The sequence below is a fragment of the Pogoniulus pusillus genome, chromosome 18 (genome assembly GCF_015220805.1).
Source record: "Pogoniulus pusillus isolate bPogPus1 chromosome 18, bPogPus1.pri, whole genome shotgun sequence".
NCBI classification, from domain to species: domain Eukaryota; kingdom Metazoa; phylum Chordata; class Aves; order Piciformes; family Lybiidae; genus Pogoniulus; species Pogoniulus pusillus.
Window position 1 is genome coordinate 1,464,730 of NC_087281.1, and position 18,727 is coordinate 1,483,456.

Genomic DNA, 18,727 nt, shown 5'->3' on the forward strand with positions numbered 1-18,727 from the left:
GCTCTGGGACCCTTACATTAAAGAAGTTCCCCCTTGTGTCAAAGCAGAACCTCCTGTGCTGCAGCTTACACCCATTGCTCCTTGTCCTGCGCCAGGGAGCAGTGAGCAGAGCCTGTCCCCCCACTCCTGCCCAGCCTTCAGATATTTAGAAACATTTCTCAAATCCCCCTCTCAGTCTTCTCTTCTCCAGACTCAACAGCCCCAGGGCCCTCAGCCTCTCTCATAAGCCATGCCCTCCAGTCCCTCAATCATCCCCATAGCTCTCTGCTGGACTCTCTCCAGCAGATCCCTGTCCCTCTTAAACTGGAGAGCCCAAACCCAAACACAGTATAAGACGGTCTCAGCAGGGCAGGGTAGAGGGGAAGGAGAACATCCCTTGATCTGCTGGACACACTCTTCCTAATACACCCCAGGATCCCATTGGCCTTTTTGGCCACAAGAGCACGTTGCTGTGCCTTGGATAACTTCCTCTCCTGTTCCAGCTAAGCAAGTTCTAGGCAAACTTTTTCCTCTCCACTTATTTCAGTGCTTGTTCAAGCCTTTGGAGGCATTTCCTTGAAGTGGTAGCCCAAAGGCTGCTCTATCTTTCTCACACAGCTTCCCTACAAGGTGATTGGGAAAGGGTCTCGTGGATCTTTAGGCTGTAGCACTGTTAAGGAGGGGTTTGAATCTGGTCTAGGAATGAATCATGAGGCAGATGAAAAGTTACCAAGGAGTTTATTCATTATACAAAGGACAATTCCCCAACCTCACTCACCATTAGCACAGAGAGATGCTATTATGCTGTTGGTACAACTGCTTTTGCAGAATGCATCTAAATCTTCTAAATTTCACCTGACTGCATAGGAAACGTCCAGAAAAGGTTTAGATCTGCAGAGTCCTGCAGCACAAGATGCCACTTACAGGTTAAGCACAAGCTGTCACACTCGAGCAAAGAGTTAGGTCACTCAGTAGTTAGGAGGGTCAATGTTTGCCCTGCAAAAGTGTGAGCAGGAGCATACACACGGTCCTGTATGCATCCTCAGCCCCGTGCTGGGCTTCGCCTGGGGATGGGGCAGTGAGGCTCTGCTGCTTGGTGAGCTCAGATCGAGCACGCCGTCTGAGAAGGCCCCTGGACATGAGACACATCTCCCGTGGCTCTCGGGAAGCCGCCGGGCGGTCAGCAGCCGCTGGGGCAAAGCAGGACGCAGTCTGCGGCTGCAGCAGTGCCACAGGTGCAGCGTACAGCAGTGAGCAAGCCACCGGGGCAAAGCAGGACGCAGTCTGCAGCTGCAGCAGTGCCACAGGTGCAGCGTACAGCAGTGAGCAAGCCACCGGGGCAAAGCAGGACGCAGTCTGCGGCTGCAGCAGTGCCACAGGTGCAGCGTACAGCAGTGAGCAAGCTGCCGGGGCAAAGCAGGACGCAGTCTGCAGCTGCAGCAGTGCCACAGGTGCAGCGTACAGCAGTGAGCAAGCTGCCGGGGCAAAGCAGGACGCAGTCTGCGGCTGCAGCAGTGCCACAGGTGCAGCGTACAGCAGTGAGCAAGCCACCGGGCTGTCAGCAGCCTCCGGGGCAAAGCAGGACGCAGTCTGCGGCTGCAGCAGTGCCACAGGTGCAGCGTACAGCGGTGAGCAAGCCGTCGGGCGGTCAGCAGCTGCCGGGGCAAAGCAGGACGCAGTCTGCGGCTGCAGCAGTGCCACAGGTGCAGCGTACAGAGGTGATCACGGCAGCCCTCGGGCTGGCACGGCCAGCAGGTCCCGGTGCCGCAACTCGTTGCTAGGATGTTGCTATGTCGTTACCTACACTCGGGCTCGGCTGAGCTCAAGCGGGCAGCTGAATTCCAGCCTAAAGGCAAGCCGGTTTCAGTCCCTCGGCTCAGTCAGTCAGGGCCAGGGCTGCCAGTCATAGACTAGTCCCCAGTTACATAGTGGCACACAGAGGCAAGCAAGGCAAACAGGTAGCGAACAAAACAAAAGCAGCAGCAGCCAGCAAACAAGTTCGGGAGGGTTCTAAGCATTTTGATGAGTCTTTGAGCAATAGCAACAGATAAAACCTCCCCTAGACCCAATCCTGAATTATTTCTCCAAAAAAGGGAGATGCACATGCCTGGGATCATGACCTGTGTCTATCACAGAGCAAAGCCAAACACGGTGTCTGTGCTACAGCCATGTCTGCTTTCCTGCCTCTTCCACCTAGGAAGAAGCAGCAGGAAGGTGGGGGGCAAGGTGGGCATTCAGGCAGGTGTTTAGGGCATGTGATGGATATGTATCCTAGGCATAATTTGGCCCTTCCACAGCAAGCACGACCACCATAGCGAGGTTGCCAGTTTGCTGGCACCTCTCACCAAACACTGCTGTACACCAAAGCAGGTGCTGCAGCATCAGCTGTGAGTGGCTTTTAAGCAGCAAGGAATGGTTGGGCTTTTGTGTCTGCTGCTTTGTTGCTAATAATAATTAACAACAACAAAAAAAATCTGGGGAAAAAATGCATGATGTAATAGCTCAAATCTGGGACTGAATCCAGAGCTGACTTTAGAGGACAGGAGTCATGAGGGATGTGTCATATTAGTCACTTGCAGCTAATGGGCTGGCAGAGACTGGAAATTGTGCTGGCTCACTGCCTGAGGCCCACAGAACTGCTCAGGTAGCAGCCTCCAATGTCTCAGCCAGTGCACCTTGACAATTTCTTCATCCAGAGATAATCAGCTAAGGTTCCCATGGTATAGCAGCTTCTTTCATAGGTACAATCATCCCCCTCCCACCTCAAGTGTGTGATGTCTGTCTTGGATCACAAAAATGCCTGTATCAGTGCCCTAGGTTAAGCCCATTGCAAACTTCTACTGGGTAATAACTGCCTTTCCTCATCAGGCAGAAGCAGAGCAGCAAGCACTTCAAACATATATATAAAAAATTAGAGCAAGCAGGAGAAGAAAGTCTGACTATCCTCTGGGCAAAAAGATGCCAAAGAGCCCACTCACAGGGAAACATAATGAGAGTGACAAGTGACAGCTTGTCCCATCAACTTATATCAGAAGCAAATCCAGCAGAAAAGATGCAAGACACAGTAAAACATGCATTCATTGTGCAAGTGTTACCAAGCAGGAGATGCTGATACCTCCATCCAGTGCAAGCCAGCAGAGATAGGGAAAACGTTAAAAAAATAAAGCAGAAAGGGAAAATAGTAGAACAGGAGGATGAGGACTCTGCTCTACTGCAGGAGATTCTGTTGGCATTGCTCTGAATAAAAAGAGAGCTCAGGAACCTAAAGAGAGCAGTATTTAATTTCATTAGGAGAGCCTCTTGCAGCAGACAAGAAAACAATCCTGTTTGAGGAGGCTCAGGTGAAAGGTGCAGCCAGGCCAGGTGGCCCTGCACAATGGTTGATAGACATGAGGTACCATGGCCTCTGGCTTTCTGGAGCCCTAGCTCCCACATCCAGGTCCCATTTATAGCTACACAGCATCTAACAGACTGCAAGAAACCATAACAGCTGTCATCACAACCCCACCTTATTTCTTGAAAAGCAGCATACTTTAGGCATGGATCTCCTTATTCTTAAATACATTCCTGACCATTAGGTAGATTCCATGGTCTAAAAGAGAGATGGATACAAGACACAACTATTCAAATGAGGGGAAAATGAGTAAGTTGTGTAACAGAGGTGATCTGTAGGATAGAAATCCATAGCCTGTCTTTCCCTGCCCAGTTTACCTGCTTTGGATGTTACACAATGTGTTTTCTTCATTAGCTTGCCTTTCATTCCCTCTGGTCCCATATATTTTGTACCCCTAAGCTAGTTAGGATTCCTCTGAAAGTACAATCCTTAATGAAGAAACTACCAATAAAGTACTTGGCAAAGTATGACAACTGCTCTCAGGACACAAACACTTAGTTACTAATTCTCCCATTCTTCTGTTCTGGAAACTACACCAATCTGCAGAGCTGGCCTGCATCTTCCATTCCAAGCCCAATGAAAACAAACTTACCTCTGGTCATCCTCATGGCCTTTCTCTGGGCATGCTCTGGCATGTCCACATCCCTCTTGGAATAGGGGCTCCAGGACGGGATGCAGCACTCCAGGTGGGGTCAGAGCAGAGCAGAGCAGAGCAGAGCAGAGGCCCGTGGCAGCCTTGGTTTGAAGGTTGAGCCTGAAGATCGTGGAAGGCTTTCCCATGCAAAACAATTCTATGCCAACACAATGCTACTCTGTTTCAGCCAAGTACTTAAGCTCATCGTAAATGATTAGAAAGAAGCAGCCTAAGAAAGGAGGTGCAGCCAAAACCCGTGGGTGATCTTAGAGTGGCAATGAAGCCTGTACCCTAGCTGACCCGGGGGGCCTTTGATCCCCTTCACCCAGTGCTCACCACAAGGACTCACCAGTGATGATGGGAGAAGGATCCCTTTGCCCAGACAGGCACAGCTTAGGGCTTCTGCCTTTCCTGGGGCAGATTATAAAGGGGAGTGAGCAGGGAGGACAAAGTTCCCACATCTGGGGTGGGAGGAGACTCCAATAACACCCAGGTGTTCTGCATTTGGGGGTAAAAAGGGGAAAATAAAGCATGGGGAGGGAAAGAGGTAGATGTTGTAGAAAAGGTCAGCTGGTGCTGAAAGCAGACAAAGAGGAAAAGGATAGCAATGAAAAGAGGAAGATGAGGGGAAACAAAGGAGGTGGAGAGGAAAGGAGAAAGATGGGGGAAAAGAGGAAGATCATAGAATCAACCAGGTTGGAAGAGACCTCCAAGCTCATCCAGTCCAACCTAGCACCCAGCCCTAGCCAGTCAACCAGACCATGGCAATGAGTGCCTCAGACAGGCTTTGCTTCAACACCTCCAGGGACAGCAACTCCACCACCTCCCTGGGCAGCCCATTCCAATGCCAATCACTCTCTCTGACAACAACTTCCTCCTAACATCCAGCCTAGACCTCCTCCAGCACAGCTTGAGGCTGCGTCCTCTTGCTGCTTGCCTGGCAGAAGAGACCAACCCCACCTGGCTACAGCCTCCCTTCAGGTAGTTGTAGACAGCAATGAGCTCTGCCCTGAGCCTCCTCTTCTGCAGGCTGCACACCCCCAGCTCCCTCAGCCTCTCCTCACAGGGCTCTGCTCCAGGTCCCTCACCAGCTTTGTTGCCATTCTCTGGACACCTTCCAGCACCTCAACATCTCTCTTGAGTTAAGGAGCCCAGAACTGGACACAGCACTCAAGGTGTGGCCTGAGAAGTGCTGAGGACAGGGGCAGAATAACCTCCCTTGTCCCACTGGCCACACTGTTCCTGATGCAGCCCAGGATGCCATTGGCTCTCTTGGCCACCTGGGCACACTGCTGGCTCATGTTCAGCTACTCTCTACCAGCACCCCCAGGTCCCTGTCTTCCTGGCTGCTCTCAGCCACTTTGTCCCCAGCCTGCAATGTTGCTTGGGGTTGTTGTGGCCAAAGTGCAGAACCCTGCACTTGGCCTTGTTAAATCTCATCCCATTGGCCTCTGCCCACCCATCCAGCCTGTCCAGGTCCCTCTGCAGGGCTCTCCTATCCTCCAACAGATTGCAACCCTAATGCTGACCTTCTGGCCCTTATGGATTGCATCAAATGCCACCTAGTCAAATCAGTCAATGATGTTGTTATCTTTCAGTATTTCTTGCTTGTTTAAGCAGATAAATGAGAACAGATAAAATTAAGTCAATGTATCAGTGCTTTGGTTAAATCAACCACTAAAAGATAATCTCAGGTATTTGGTTTCCCTAAATAAGATATTTGTAAAGAGAAGTGAAACTTCTCTTTGGGGGCCTAAACAGAGCTGCCAAATATGTGTCAGATCAATGGAATCTATGGGTCCCATTGTTTGGTGCCCACAATAAATGAAGAAATGCAGGAATAGCTTTTAAGAATGTGAATTCAATGCCTGAGACCCAAGATCATAGAAAAGGTGAACCATGAATATTAAGTCTGATTCTTTGTTTTTACAGAACACACTCTAAAAGTGGAAAAGAACTCTAGGAAGGTAGTGTTGGAAGCGGGAGGATGTTGCTGTGGGTGGTGTGCTTCCAAGTGCACTGAATGTTGCACTTAAACTGATTGACACCAGCTGTAGCCTGTGCTTTTGATAGGGTGTGACTGATTTGTTTCTGTATACTGGGTTTAAATTAAATTCAGTGTTGATTTCACAGAGCTATAAGTGTAAGATATCAGGCCCTCTACATCAGCAGCTTCTGGCAGCTAGAAAGAATGGTGGGTTTATGTTACTATGAGAAAGACATGGACACACCTTAGAATCATAGAATCATAGAATCAACCAGGTTGGAAGAGACCTCCAAGATCATCCAGGCCAACCTAGCACCCAGCCCTAACCAATCAACCAGACCATGGCACTAAGTGCCTCATCCAGGCTTTTCTTGAAGACCCCCAAGGACGGTGCCTCCACCACCTCCCTGGGCAGCCCATTCCAATGCCAATCACTCTCTCTGTGAAGAACTTCTTCCTAATATCCAGCCTATACCTACCCTGGCACAACTTGAGACTGTGTCCCCTTGTTCTATTGCTGGTTACCTGGGAGAAGAGGCCACCCCCCACCTGGCTACAATGCCCCTTCAGGTAGTTGTAGACAGTAATATTGTATTTTTTAAGGGTGAGAGATCTCCTGGAAAGTAATTCCAAGGCAACCCCAACATTCTGTCTATAAACTCTCACCTTATTTAAAAAGAAATTAATGAAAATTGTTTCTTACAACTAAAGCTTTTTTCTTCTACCAAAACTGTGATTCTCTGTTGAGTACTGGTTGAGGTGCAAGTCTCAGAACAACTCAAATGGAATTCAGCATCCTGCTAATGAGTTGATATTGAGCTGACTATGAGCTGGCAACATAACAAATGCTAATCATTAAATAATTCCCAAAATGAGCATTAATGAACTTCACTTACTCCAGCAATGCAAGGTAGCTGGTGGTTCTGATGTCCACTTCAGTGCAAAGTAACTTGAACTCAGACTAGAATGCTGACTTCACTGAATTGCTGCATAACAAGGTGCCATAAAAAAATGAGGTTTTGCATGCCCATATGGGACATTCTCATACATACATACTGTGATGGTTTGGGTGTTACCTGTCCTCCCACTCTTATGAAATCATAGAATCATAGAATCAACCAGGTTGGAAGAGATCTCCAAGATCATCCAGACCAACCTAGCACCCAGCCCTAAACAATCAACCAGACCATGGCACTAAGTGCCTCAGTGTGATGGTTTGGGGGTTACCCCGCCCCCCCACACTTTGTATTTGCCCCAGCTAACTCAGACGGACCCTGGGAATATAGATGAAGCAATTTATTTACAGCTAGCAGAATTTACAAGCAGCTATTTACAATATATACAGTTATATACAATTATATACAGAAATATACAAAGGATAAACAATACAGAAGCACAACTCCCCTCCCAGAAACCTGAGTCCCCAGGAGGGGCTCTCAAACCACCCCAACACCTCCCCCCGGCCCTCTCAACCTTACCCCAGTTCTCAGGAAGAATAGAGGTGCAGCCAAGAGGTTAGGGAGCAGGGTTAGAAAGCAGTGATGTTAGAAAGATGTGTCTTGGTCTAAGGCAAAAGCAAGAGTGAAAAACAAAATGGAGAAAGTTTACTTCTTCCCAGAGCTCTCAGCGAGACTGTGAGAGAAGTTGACATCAATTGTTTTCATTTCACTGCCTGTTATCTAGTTCTGTTACCAAAACATTCTAGCCTGCTTCAAACTAGCACACTCAGCCAGGCTTTGCTTGAACACTTCCACCACCTCCCTGGGCAGCCCATTCCAATGCCAATCACTCTCTCTGACAACAACTTCCTCCTAACAGCCAGCCTAGACCTCCCCTGGGCACAACTTGAGACTGTGTCCCCTTGTTCTCTTGCTGGTTGCCAAGCAGAAGAGAACAACTCCACCTGGCTACAGCCTCCCTTCAGGTAGTTGTAGACAGCAATGAGGTCTACCCTGAGCCTCCTCTGCTGCAGGCTGCACACCCCCAGCTCCCTCAGCCTCTCCTCACAGGGCTGTGCTCCAGGCCCCTCACCAGTTTCATCACTTTTGTGTGGACAGGTCCCAGTATCTCAACATCTTTCCTGAATTGAGGAGCTCAGAACTGGACACAGCACTCAAGGTGTAGCCCATCCAGTGCTGAGTACAGGGGCAGAATAACCTTCCCGTGAGTAGTGAATAGTTCATGGAAGTGGTGGAATCGCCATCCCTAGAGGTGTTCAAGAAATGTGTGGACATGGCACTTCAGGGTGCAGTTTAAAAGTGGTATTAGGTCAGTTGCTGGACTTGATGATCCTACAGGTCTTTCCCAACCAAAACTGTTCTATGGTTCTATGATCCCTGCTGTGTTAGGCAGCAACCCGTGGGAGAGAGATGGGTGAGCAGCTGAGGCAACAGTTTCTCCAGAGATCTTGCCTAAGCCCAATGTTGAGTACTTGTTAACATCTTTGGATAATGAAACACAAACTCTCAGGGAACTATCAGGGAATGTTCAAACATAACATGAAATGCCTACTTTTAGGAGAGAATGGATAACACTTTGAACAGCTTCCTGTAGGACACAGCAAATTTCTCCTTTTCTGGTGTGTTTAAAACCGTAGCGGATGTCTGCTAAAATCTCTGCTCAAACAGTAGGGACCTTATGTAGACATCAGCGGAGTGAATTCCATTAACTTGCTTTATTTAGAAGGTCACTGTAGGCTTTTCTGGCCTTTAAATGCCAGAACTTGGGAAGGCTTTGACAGAAGAGCTGGATGGAGTTGATACTCAAACTATAAATTTCCTCCATTAGGACAAGGAGAGGCTCAAACCATTACCTTTGCCAGAGAAGCTTTTAGTAAGATGCATGAGGTGAAAATGCCTACTATTTGCTCATGACAAAGAGGTTAGAGCAGTCCTTCCCAAAAAGCATTTGTGACTTCAGAAATCACTCTCTCCTTCTCTCACATTTGGTTAATATTAACTTGAACTAGCTTTCCTCTCCTTCAAGTTGCAAGCATCTTTCTTTCTGCAGGCATCCAATGGGAGAGGCACAGAGCTGGGAACATGACACAGCTGAGATTTTTTGCCTGCAACAGAAGCATTTTCCTCCATATTCTAATTCAGATAAAATTTCTGGGTTTGCTTTTGCTGCTGCAGTTGTTCTGAACTTTGAAATCGTGTCGAATGACCTCTGAGCATTAATTGTGGGGATTGGGAAGTTTAAAAGAAGAATATTTGTTTTTTTAAAAAATGAAATAAAATGAATGTGTCATAACAGCTTTAAAAGCCCTCCCCTCTACCCTTAGAAGGAGCAATAAAGTCAGCCAGATGGGTGTTGGAAATTGCTAAATGCATGTGCATGCCCACAGACACACATACAGCATTTCCTTAATGACTGAGGATAATTAAGCACATTGTAACACAGACATAGAATCAGTCAGGGTTGGAAGGGACCACAAGGATCATCTAGTTCCAACCCCCCTGCCATGCCTAGGGACACCTCACACTAGATCAGGCTGGCCAGAGCCTGCTGGCCTTAAACACCTCCAGCCATGGGGCCTCAACCACCTCCCTGGGCAACCCACTCCAGCCTCTCACCACTCTCAGGATGAACAACTTCCTCCTCACAGCCAGTCTGAATCTCCCCACCTCCAGCTTTGCTCCATTCCCCCGAGTCCTGTCACTCTCTGAGAGCCTAAAATGTCCCTCTCCAACTTTTTTGTAGCCCCCTTTCAGGTCCTGGCCTTCCAGGATCTGAAGACCTGACCACAAGAAGGCCACCTGGGAGCCTCCTCTGCTCCAGACTAAACAGCCCCAACTCTTTCAGTCTGTGCTCACAGCAGAGCTGCTGCAGCCCTCTGAGCATCCTCATGGCTCTTCTCTGAACACACTCCAGCATCTCCACATCCCTCTTGCAATAGAGTCTCCAGACACAGATTGGGCACTGACTGGCTGGAGAGCAGCCCTGAGAAGAAGGACCAGCTCTCCTAATGAAATTAAACACTGCTCTCTTTAGTTTCCTGAGCTCTCTTTTTATTCAGAGCAATGCCAACAGAATCTCCTGCAGTAGGGCTGAATCCTCCTATTCTGCTATTTTCCCTTTCTGCTTTATATTTTTTTAGCATTTCCCCTATCCCTGCTGGCTTGCACTGGATGGAGGTGGATGGAGACCAAACCCCACCGTCAACTAAGGGAGGGGGTTGGCTGCATGTCAACAGTTCCTTCCTAAGCAGGACTTTTTTCCTTATCTAACCCAGCTAGTTTGCCATGCCTCCAAAGAAAAGATACACTCAAAAATCCTCTCATGAAGAACACTTGCAAAGTTCTTTGCTGCTTTCAGAAGTCTTGGAATTTTTCCTAAGTCTCCATCTATTCCAGCAGTTTTAAAAGTTAGGCACTCCTGTTGATTGGCAGGCTCAAACATCTGAAGGTGCTGCTTATACTTGGGTCAGTCTCTTCTGCCAGGCAAGCAGCAACTGAACAAGGGGACACAGTCTTAAGCTGTGCCAGGGGAGGTCTAGGCTGGATGTTAGGAGGAAGTTGTTGTCAGAGAGAGTGATTGGCATTGGAATGGGCTGCCCAGGGAGGTGGTGGAGTCGCTGTCCCTGGAGGTGTTCAAGCAAAGCCTGGCTGAGGCACTTAGTGCCATGGTCTGGTTGACTGGCTAGGGCTGGGTGCTAGGTTGGACTGGATGACCTTGGAGGTCTCTTCCAACCTGGTTGATTCTATGATTCTATGATCTTGGAGGTCTCTTCCAACCTGGCTGATTCTATGATTCTATAAGCAGAAGTTACAGTTGCTTAGAACTTTAGGTGGAATGCCTCAAACACTGCACTTTTCCTTCAGGTTTGAAGGCAGCCCAGTTTAGAGGTGTGCGTTTCCTTCCACATCACAAGATCAGGTCCTCGTGAAGATGACCTACCCCTAATAGCAAACAAGGGCAGTAGAAACAAGCTGTAATACTGCCACCAAAGGTCAGTAACCACAGAGTCAACTAATAATTGGACATTTTAGAGGCAACTGAGTCACACAAGAAGCAACTTCTCTCAGAGAAAAATGTTACTTCTTTATCATTTTCCTGGGATGTAGTCTTGGATCAATGTTTATAGAGTGAAGTATTAAGTATCTCTTTCTTGTCAGCCTGCAGTGGGTCATTTAAAATACATTTAATGTTTATGGTACCTCAAGTTCTATATTTACTGCAGTATTTCTTGTTCTCCCTCTAGAAGATAATACAAATTCAAATATCAGAAGGCAATAAAGTGATGGGGGTTTAATGGCAATCTCTAAACACGGAGCTTGTGAAACTGCAGTTATTTTAGCACTATCAAAAGACAATAAGATATTCATGTTCCAGCAGTAAATTCACTAAACTCAGGGGAGTAAGAGCTGAAATTATGTTGTCTTTTGGAGAAAAAAGCAAGTGTGAGTCCTGCATGGGAATTGAGGACAAGGATGTATAAAGAAACAAGAAAACCTGGACAAGCAAGGGAGTGGTGGACTTCTCAAAGGACTCTCTAAAGGTACTGTTTGAGATGTTGCAACAGCTGCTCTTAGCAAATGGTTTATTAGCATTGCCTGTGGAGCCAAAGGAAGGAGGAAGAGTAGATCTGGGGTGGTTGCCAAGATAAGTGGAAATCACAGCTCAACTGGCATAAGTTGACACTTGGTGCCATGGTTTAGTTGATTAGATGGTGTTGGGTGATAGGTTGGACTCGATTCAAATTAGATGTCAAGAAAGGGTTCTTTACAGTGAGTGTGGTGAGACACTGAAACAGGTTGCCCAAGGAGGTTGTTGATGCTCCCTCCCTGGAGGTATTCCAGGCAAGGTTGGATGAGGCCTTAAGCAACCTGTTCTAGTGGAAGGTGTCCCTGCCTATGGTGGGGGATTTGAACTTGATGATCCTTGAGGTCCCTTCCAACTTAAGCCATTCTATAATTCTAAGTAAAATGGAAGAAGACAAAAACTTTGAGATGGGGACCTGAATGTCGCTTCCACTCCCAGGAAAACAGCCAAACCCACAGATAAGACATGTCTTCAAAAAGTTGTCAGATTTCAGAGAAAAAGGTCCCAGAGGGATAAATGTAACTGCATAAACTCCAGTTTACCTGGTTTGTCTTCAACTTTACTTGCCTGGAAATTCATCAAAACTACTCACAATTTATCAATTTTTGCCCTGCTGCTATGGAGAGATCAGGAAATGAAGAGGAATGAGCTGAGCCATCAGTCTTCCTCTTAGACCCTGGCCACACCAACTGAAGAACTACATTAAAAAGGTGTAAAAATCACATTTTGACCAGTAACGGAGGGAGTTCAGCTCCCATCCTGATGATTTATATACACATCTTCCTGAACATCACTCTTCATCAAGCAACAATGACATCCCAGCTGCCCTTCCATATTAGGGAAATCCATAAAGGATTTCCAGTTTGGAAAAAAGCCTCCATCCAGCACTGCTCATCATAATTTTTGGTATTAGACTGTAAAATCTAGCAACTAATAGTCATAAAGTCCTAGAGCAATTCAGACTGGGACTCAGAAGGTGTCTGGTCCAATCTCCTGCTCAAAGCAGGATCAGCTATGGGATCAGTCCATAAGTTCAACAAAGGGAGATGTAGAGACATGCACCTGGGGATGAGAAACTCTGTGTGTTGGTACAGGTGAGGGGCTGACCTGCTGAAAAGCAGAGCTGGAGTTCACCATAAGCCAGCAATATGCTCTCATGGCCGAGATGCCCAGTGGTGTTGTGCTGTGCATTAAGATGAGTGTGGCCAGAAGGTCAAGGGAGGTTCATCTCCACCTCCACTCTGACCCAGTGAGGCCACCCCTGGAGTATTGTGTCTAGTTATGACATTTCCTGTTCAAGAGGGACAGAGTTGCTGGAGAGAATCCAATGGATGACCACAGGAGTGATTAGGGAACTGGAGCATCTCCTGTACATGGAGAGGCTGAGACAGCTGGGGCTCTTTAGCTTGGAAAAGAGAAGATTGAGAGGGGATTATATCAATGCACAGCAATATCTAGAAGGTGGAGGCTATGAGAATGGGGCTGGACACTTGTCAGTGATATCTAGTCATAAGACAAGGGGCAATGGGTACAAACTACAATGCAGGAAGTTAGGGCTGGGTGCTAGGTTGGACTGGATGATCTTGGAGCTTTCCTCCATCCTGGTTGATTCTATGATCATCACATTTTTTGAAATCATAATCTGGATATAAATTTCAGCAATGTCTTGTGCTGCTCCTTGTGTTATCAAGAACTAGGGACACAACACACTCCCACTTGGGCTGTGTGGTTAAGAACTCGACATAAAACTCCCGTTTCCACAAGAGAAATGTCTTTGATTTGGCATGAAAGGCATCTCATTCACATGAGAGAAAACCAGGAGCAGCCCTGTGTAAAACTTGCCAAGCCACATGATTTCAGGCTGAACTGGCGTAGTAGCTGATGGCAAACTCTCAAAGCAGAGCAGTGGAATACCTTTCCAGTGGGGAAAAAATACATCTCAAACAGCTGAGAAAACATGCTTCTTCCTGAAGGCTTTGTTTGGTTATTTTCTCTGGAATCCTCTACCCCTTCTCTTGTCCATGTTCCTCTAATAACTCTATATGGTACTACTTTTCTGCTGGCAAAGCAGCAAGGCAGATGTGATACCAATATGCCCGAAGCTTGCCTCAGGCATATCTCTGCCAGCTTAAAACCTTTACCACCTTCATAAGTTAGTCTAGCTCAGCAGAGAAGTGATCCAAAAATCACAGCTTATGGACTTGTGCCCTTGAAAGAGAGAACTGTTTCAAACCTCGAGTGCTGTGTCCAGTTCTGGGCTCCTCCATTCCAGAGAGATGTTGAGACACTGGAAGGTGTCCAGAGAAGGGAGACAAAGCTGGTGAGGGGCCTGGAGCACAGCCCTGTGAGGAGAGGCTGAGGGAGCTGGGGGTGTGCAGCCTGCAGAAGAGGAGGCTCAGGACAGACCTCATTGCTGTCTGCAGCTACCTGAAGGGAGGCTGTAGCCAGGTGGGGTTGGTCTCTTCTGCCAGGCAACCAGCAACAGAACAAGGGGACACAGTCTGAAGTTGTGGTGGGGGAGGTCTAGGCTGGATGTTAGGAGGAAGTTGTTGTCAGAGAGAGTGATTGGTGTTGGAATGGGCTGCCCAGGGAGGTGGTGGAGTCACCTTGCCTGGAGGTGTTCAAACAAAGCCTGGCTGAGGCACTTAGTGCCATGGTCTGGTTGATTGGCTGGGGCTGGACTGGATGATGTTGGAGATCTCTTCCAACCTGTTTGATTCTATGCAAAGTCTGAAATCTCCAAGTCTTCAAGATATAGATATGTAGATATATAGATATACTTCTTGAATATATAAATAAACCTCTTGAATATGTAGATATAGAACCATAGAATGCTTTAGGTTGGAAGTGATCTCAAAGTTCATCCAGTTCCAACCTCCCTGCCATAGGCAGAGACACCTCCCACCAGAACAGGTCACTCAAGACCTCATCCAATCTGTCCTTGAACACTTCCAGGGAGAGGTGTTCTTGAAGATTTATCTAAAAGGCCTTAAATGAAAATGGTGATATACTTTAGTCAGTAATTTAAAGCCTTCCACACAAAATGACCTCCCCTCATTACTCTCTTCAGACTAGGTTCTCAGTGAATATTTCAAACAATTTGTCCTCTAAAATCCACTTCTCCTCACTTATGGAGTCATTCAGTGTCACCAGAAGGTTTGCCCAACAAAGACCTGCTGAATCAGACTGTGAGGCTGCATATAGTAATCAAACCATATTTAGTGTTTTCAGGATAGATCTGAGCCCAAGAATCATGAGAGGCTTCCAGCAATAGAATTTGTGCTGCAGCAGCAGAGAAGCAGAAGAAAATGAGATTGGTACTTGTGGCACACTGACATCTTGTCAAGTGCATCTTAGGTATGGCTAAGTGAATTCAATGGCACAGGCACCTTGGTTGATGGGTCCTCCATCAATGAAAAGGCAAGGCACTCCATTAAATGCCACTCTTATAATTGAGAGGCAGAGTCTGGTGCTCTTTAAGTGTGCAAGAGCAGAGGGTACAAACTGACTCCTGATTTGGGAGACTTAGTGAATGAACAATTGTGATCTTCACATTGAAAGAAAGTCATGAATGTCTCCTTTCTCACTCCCCTGTGGGTAAGTGGCATCCCACATGGCAATCAAGAGCAAGTGCACCCCATCTAGTCATTCTAGAGCTGAAAAGATGCCACAGAGGCATATTGTATGTAGAGAAACCTCATGTACATCTCCTATGCTGCTAGATGACTAGCCTGCAAGCTTGCAAGGGTAACATTGCCCCATAGATGTCACACTGTGAACCCACCTTCTGTTTTTTCACTGCTTGTTCCAGCAGCTGCCTCTCCTTAGATTGGGAGCTGAGGCTGGAGGCAGCAGGAGGAAGGCTTTCAGTTCCATCTCAGTGCCCCTCGTTTTTCAAGTTTTCCAACCCTGAAGTTACAGCAGATCATGCAGATAACTGTGCAAGTGGCCAAATGCAGCTGTCTCCAGCACTTGCTCAAAGAACAGACAAGATAGGGGAACCAACTCAACATTACCAGATAGTCCCTGACTTACAGGGTGCTGGGCAGCGAGTGCCAAATGACTGCAAATGAATCCTGCATGCAGGGCAAATTCACTGCACTTTTTATGTAAGATTCAATCACCCTGGGGGACACTTTTGTAAAAGGGGCACATTTAAGCCAGATCAGCATGGAAAACTCTAAAGAAAAGAGATGTCTCAGTACCCCTAACAACTGTAACATGGTGCCTTTAAGGTGGTGGTAGGCAATATCTTCCTGTTGTAGCATGCCCACTCCAGCCACCTCATTTCCTACTCTCCTAGAAGTTTTCACAGACACCAGAGGCCAAAGGACAAAATGTATGCCTACATCTAAGATATTTCATTGTACTATTCTAGCTACAAGTTTGCATCAAAACTTTGTGCTGTCTCCGAGCATTCTAAGGGTCTATGGAGGCTATTACAGGGCTTTCATTTCCACTGCAATGTGATAAATACTACTGAAGTTTCTGACACCGTTTTCAGCAGCTTCAAACACAGTGTCACAACACAAGTAGTTGTCACACTTTAGCTTGAGTGGTTTGAGCAAAACCTGAAGATTGCTTGCTGCAGCTTCAGTGCTGTTGACACCTGAGCTGCTTTGATGGAAGCCAACTCAGTCAGACTCCTCCTACTTCAGTCACCTCTGCATCTTTGCAATTGTGCAGACATTCCCTAAGGTCACTGAAACCTTGCACAGGCATTAAAAATCCTCACAATCAATTCTAACAAGGAGATACTTCCTGTCCAGAGGGTCCCAGCTGAGAAACCCACTCACCCTCCCCTCCCTCTGCTCCATGAGCAAGCAGGGTCTCTTCAGTGCACAGTCAAGAGGTTGTTCATAGAATATCAGATATCATAGAATCATAGAATCATAGAATCAACCAGGTTGGAAGAGACCTCCAAGATCATCCAGGCCAGCCTAGCACCCAGCCCTATCCAGTCAACCAGACCATGGCACTAAGTGCCCCAGCCAGGCTTTGCTTCAACACCTCCAGGGACAGCAACTCCACCACCTCCCTGGGCAGCCCATTCCAATGCCAATCACTCTCTCTGTGAAGAACTTCTTCCTAACATCCAGCCTAGACCTACCCTGGCACAACTTGAGACTGTGTCCCCTTGTTCTGTTGCTGCTTGCCTGGCAGAAGAGCCCAACCCCACCTGGCTACAATGCCCCTTCAGGTAGTTGTAGGCAGTAATAAGATCACCCCTGAGCCTCCTCTTCTGCAGGCTAAACAGGCCCAGCTCCCTCAACCTCTCCTCATAGGATTTGTGCTCCAGGCCTCTCACCAGCTTTGTTGCCCTTCTCTGGACATGTTTCAGCACCTCAACATCCTTCTTGAATTGAGGAGCCCAGAACTGGACACAGCACTCAAGGTGTGGCCTGACCAGTGCTGAGTACAGGAGCAGAATAACCTCCCTTGTCCTGCTGCCCACACTGCTCCTGAGCCAGGCCAGGATGCCATTGGCTCCCTTGGCCACCTGGGCACACTGATGGCTCATCTTCAGCTTACTATCTATCAGTACCCCCAGGTCCCTTTCCTCCTGGCTGCTCTCAGCCACGCAGTCCCCAGCCTATAGCACTGCTTGGGGTTGTTGTGGCCGAAGTGCAGAACCCTGCACTTGGCCTTGTTAAATCTCATCCCATTGGCCTCTGCCCACCCATCCAGCCTGTCCAGGTCCCTCTGCAGGGCTCTCCTACCTTCCAACAGATCAACACCTGCTCCTAGCTTGGTGTCATCTGCAAACTTACTGCTGCTGGACTCAATCCCCTCCTCCAGGTCATCAATAAAGATATTGAACAGGACTGGGCCCAGCACTGATCCTTGGGGCACACCACCAGTGACAGCTGCCAACTGGATGTGGCACCATTCACCACCACTCTCTGGGCTCTGCCATCCAGCCAGTTCTTGATCCAGCACATAGTGAATCTGTCCAAACCATGAGCTGCCAGCTTGGCTAGGAGCTTCTTGTGGCAGACAGTGTCAAAGGCTTTGCTGAAGTCCAAGTAGACTCCATCCACAGCCTGCCCCACATTCACCAGGCAGGAACCTGATCATGAAATGAGATCAGGTTTGTGAGGCAGGACCTGCCCTTCCTAAACCCATGCTGGCTGGGCCTGATCCCTTGGCTATCCTGTAGGTGCTTTGTGATGGCACCCAAGATGACCTGTTCCATGCCCTTGCCTGGCACTGAGGTCAGGCTCACAGGTCTGTAGTTTTCTGGTTCCTCCTTAGGACTCTTCTTGTGAATGGGTATCACATTGGCAGCTTCCAGTCTTCAGGGACCTCTCCAGTGAGCCAGGACTGCTGATAAATGATGGAGAGTGGCTTGGCCAGCTCAGCTGCCAGCTGATAGATATCCTATGAGGACAGACTGAAAGAGTTGGGGCTGATCAGTCTGAGCAGAGAAGGCTCCCAAGTGACCTTCTTGTGGCCTTCCAGCATCTGAAAAGGAACTACAGAAAAGCTGGGGAGGAACATTTTAGGCTATCAGGGAGTGACAGGACTGGGGGGAATGGAACAAAGCTGGAGGTGGGAAGGTTCATCCTGGACATGAAAAGGAAGTTGCTGAGCATGAGAGTGGTGAGAGGCTGGACTGAGCTGCCCAGGGAGGTGGTTGAGGCCCCATGCCTGGAGGTGTTTAAGGCCAGGCTGGCTGAGGCTGTGGGCAGCCTGCTCTAGGATAGAGTGTCCTGCCCATGGCAGAGGGCTTGGAACTGGCTGATCCTTGTGGTCTCTTCCAACCCTGACTGATTCTATGATTCTGTGATTAGTAAAGTTGTTTTATTTGTGCTTACCACCATCTGCAAGCAGTTTAAGAACCAGCAGCAGCTTAAGAACTAGTGTTCCTGGCACTTAGAAGAAGAGAAGAGCCAGTAGTCTTGGTATATAACACCACAGTGTCTGAAAGGAATAAAGCACAGATGCACAGAGGAAATTTATTTGTTAGGCTCCTATCAGGCAGAATTTATTCCACTTTTAGTTGGACTACACTAAATTATATCAAAGCACCTGGCAAGTGATGAAGTGATTAGTCCATCCTCTGCTACACCCTCCCATTTAGTCCCTGTAGAACATAATTAATGTGCAGTTTACACTCCTCTTGCACAACATTAATAAACAGAGTAAACAAAACCTAGAATCATAGAATCATAGAATTAGCTGGGTT

General features: G+C 47.7%; 1 long non-coding RNA gene across 1 annotated transcript; it reads right to left on the bottom strand.

Moving 5' to 3' along the window:
• Positions 1 to 3,242: 3,242 nt before the first annotated feature.
• Positions 3,243 to 4,063, bottom strand: LOC135183275 (uncharacterized). The gene is made up of 2 exons (XR_010305477.1): positions 3,966 to 4,063; positions 3,243 to 3,450 (listed from the first exon to the last, which is right to left on the bottom strand). It is a non-coding gene; the product is annotated as an uncharacterized LOC135183275 (long non-coding RNA).
• Positions 4,064 to 18,727: the final 14,664 nt, after the last annotated feature.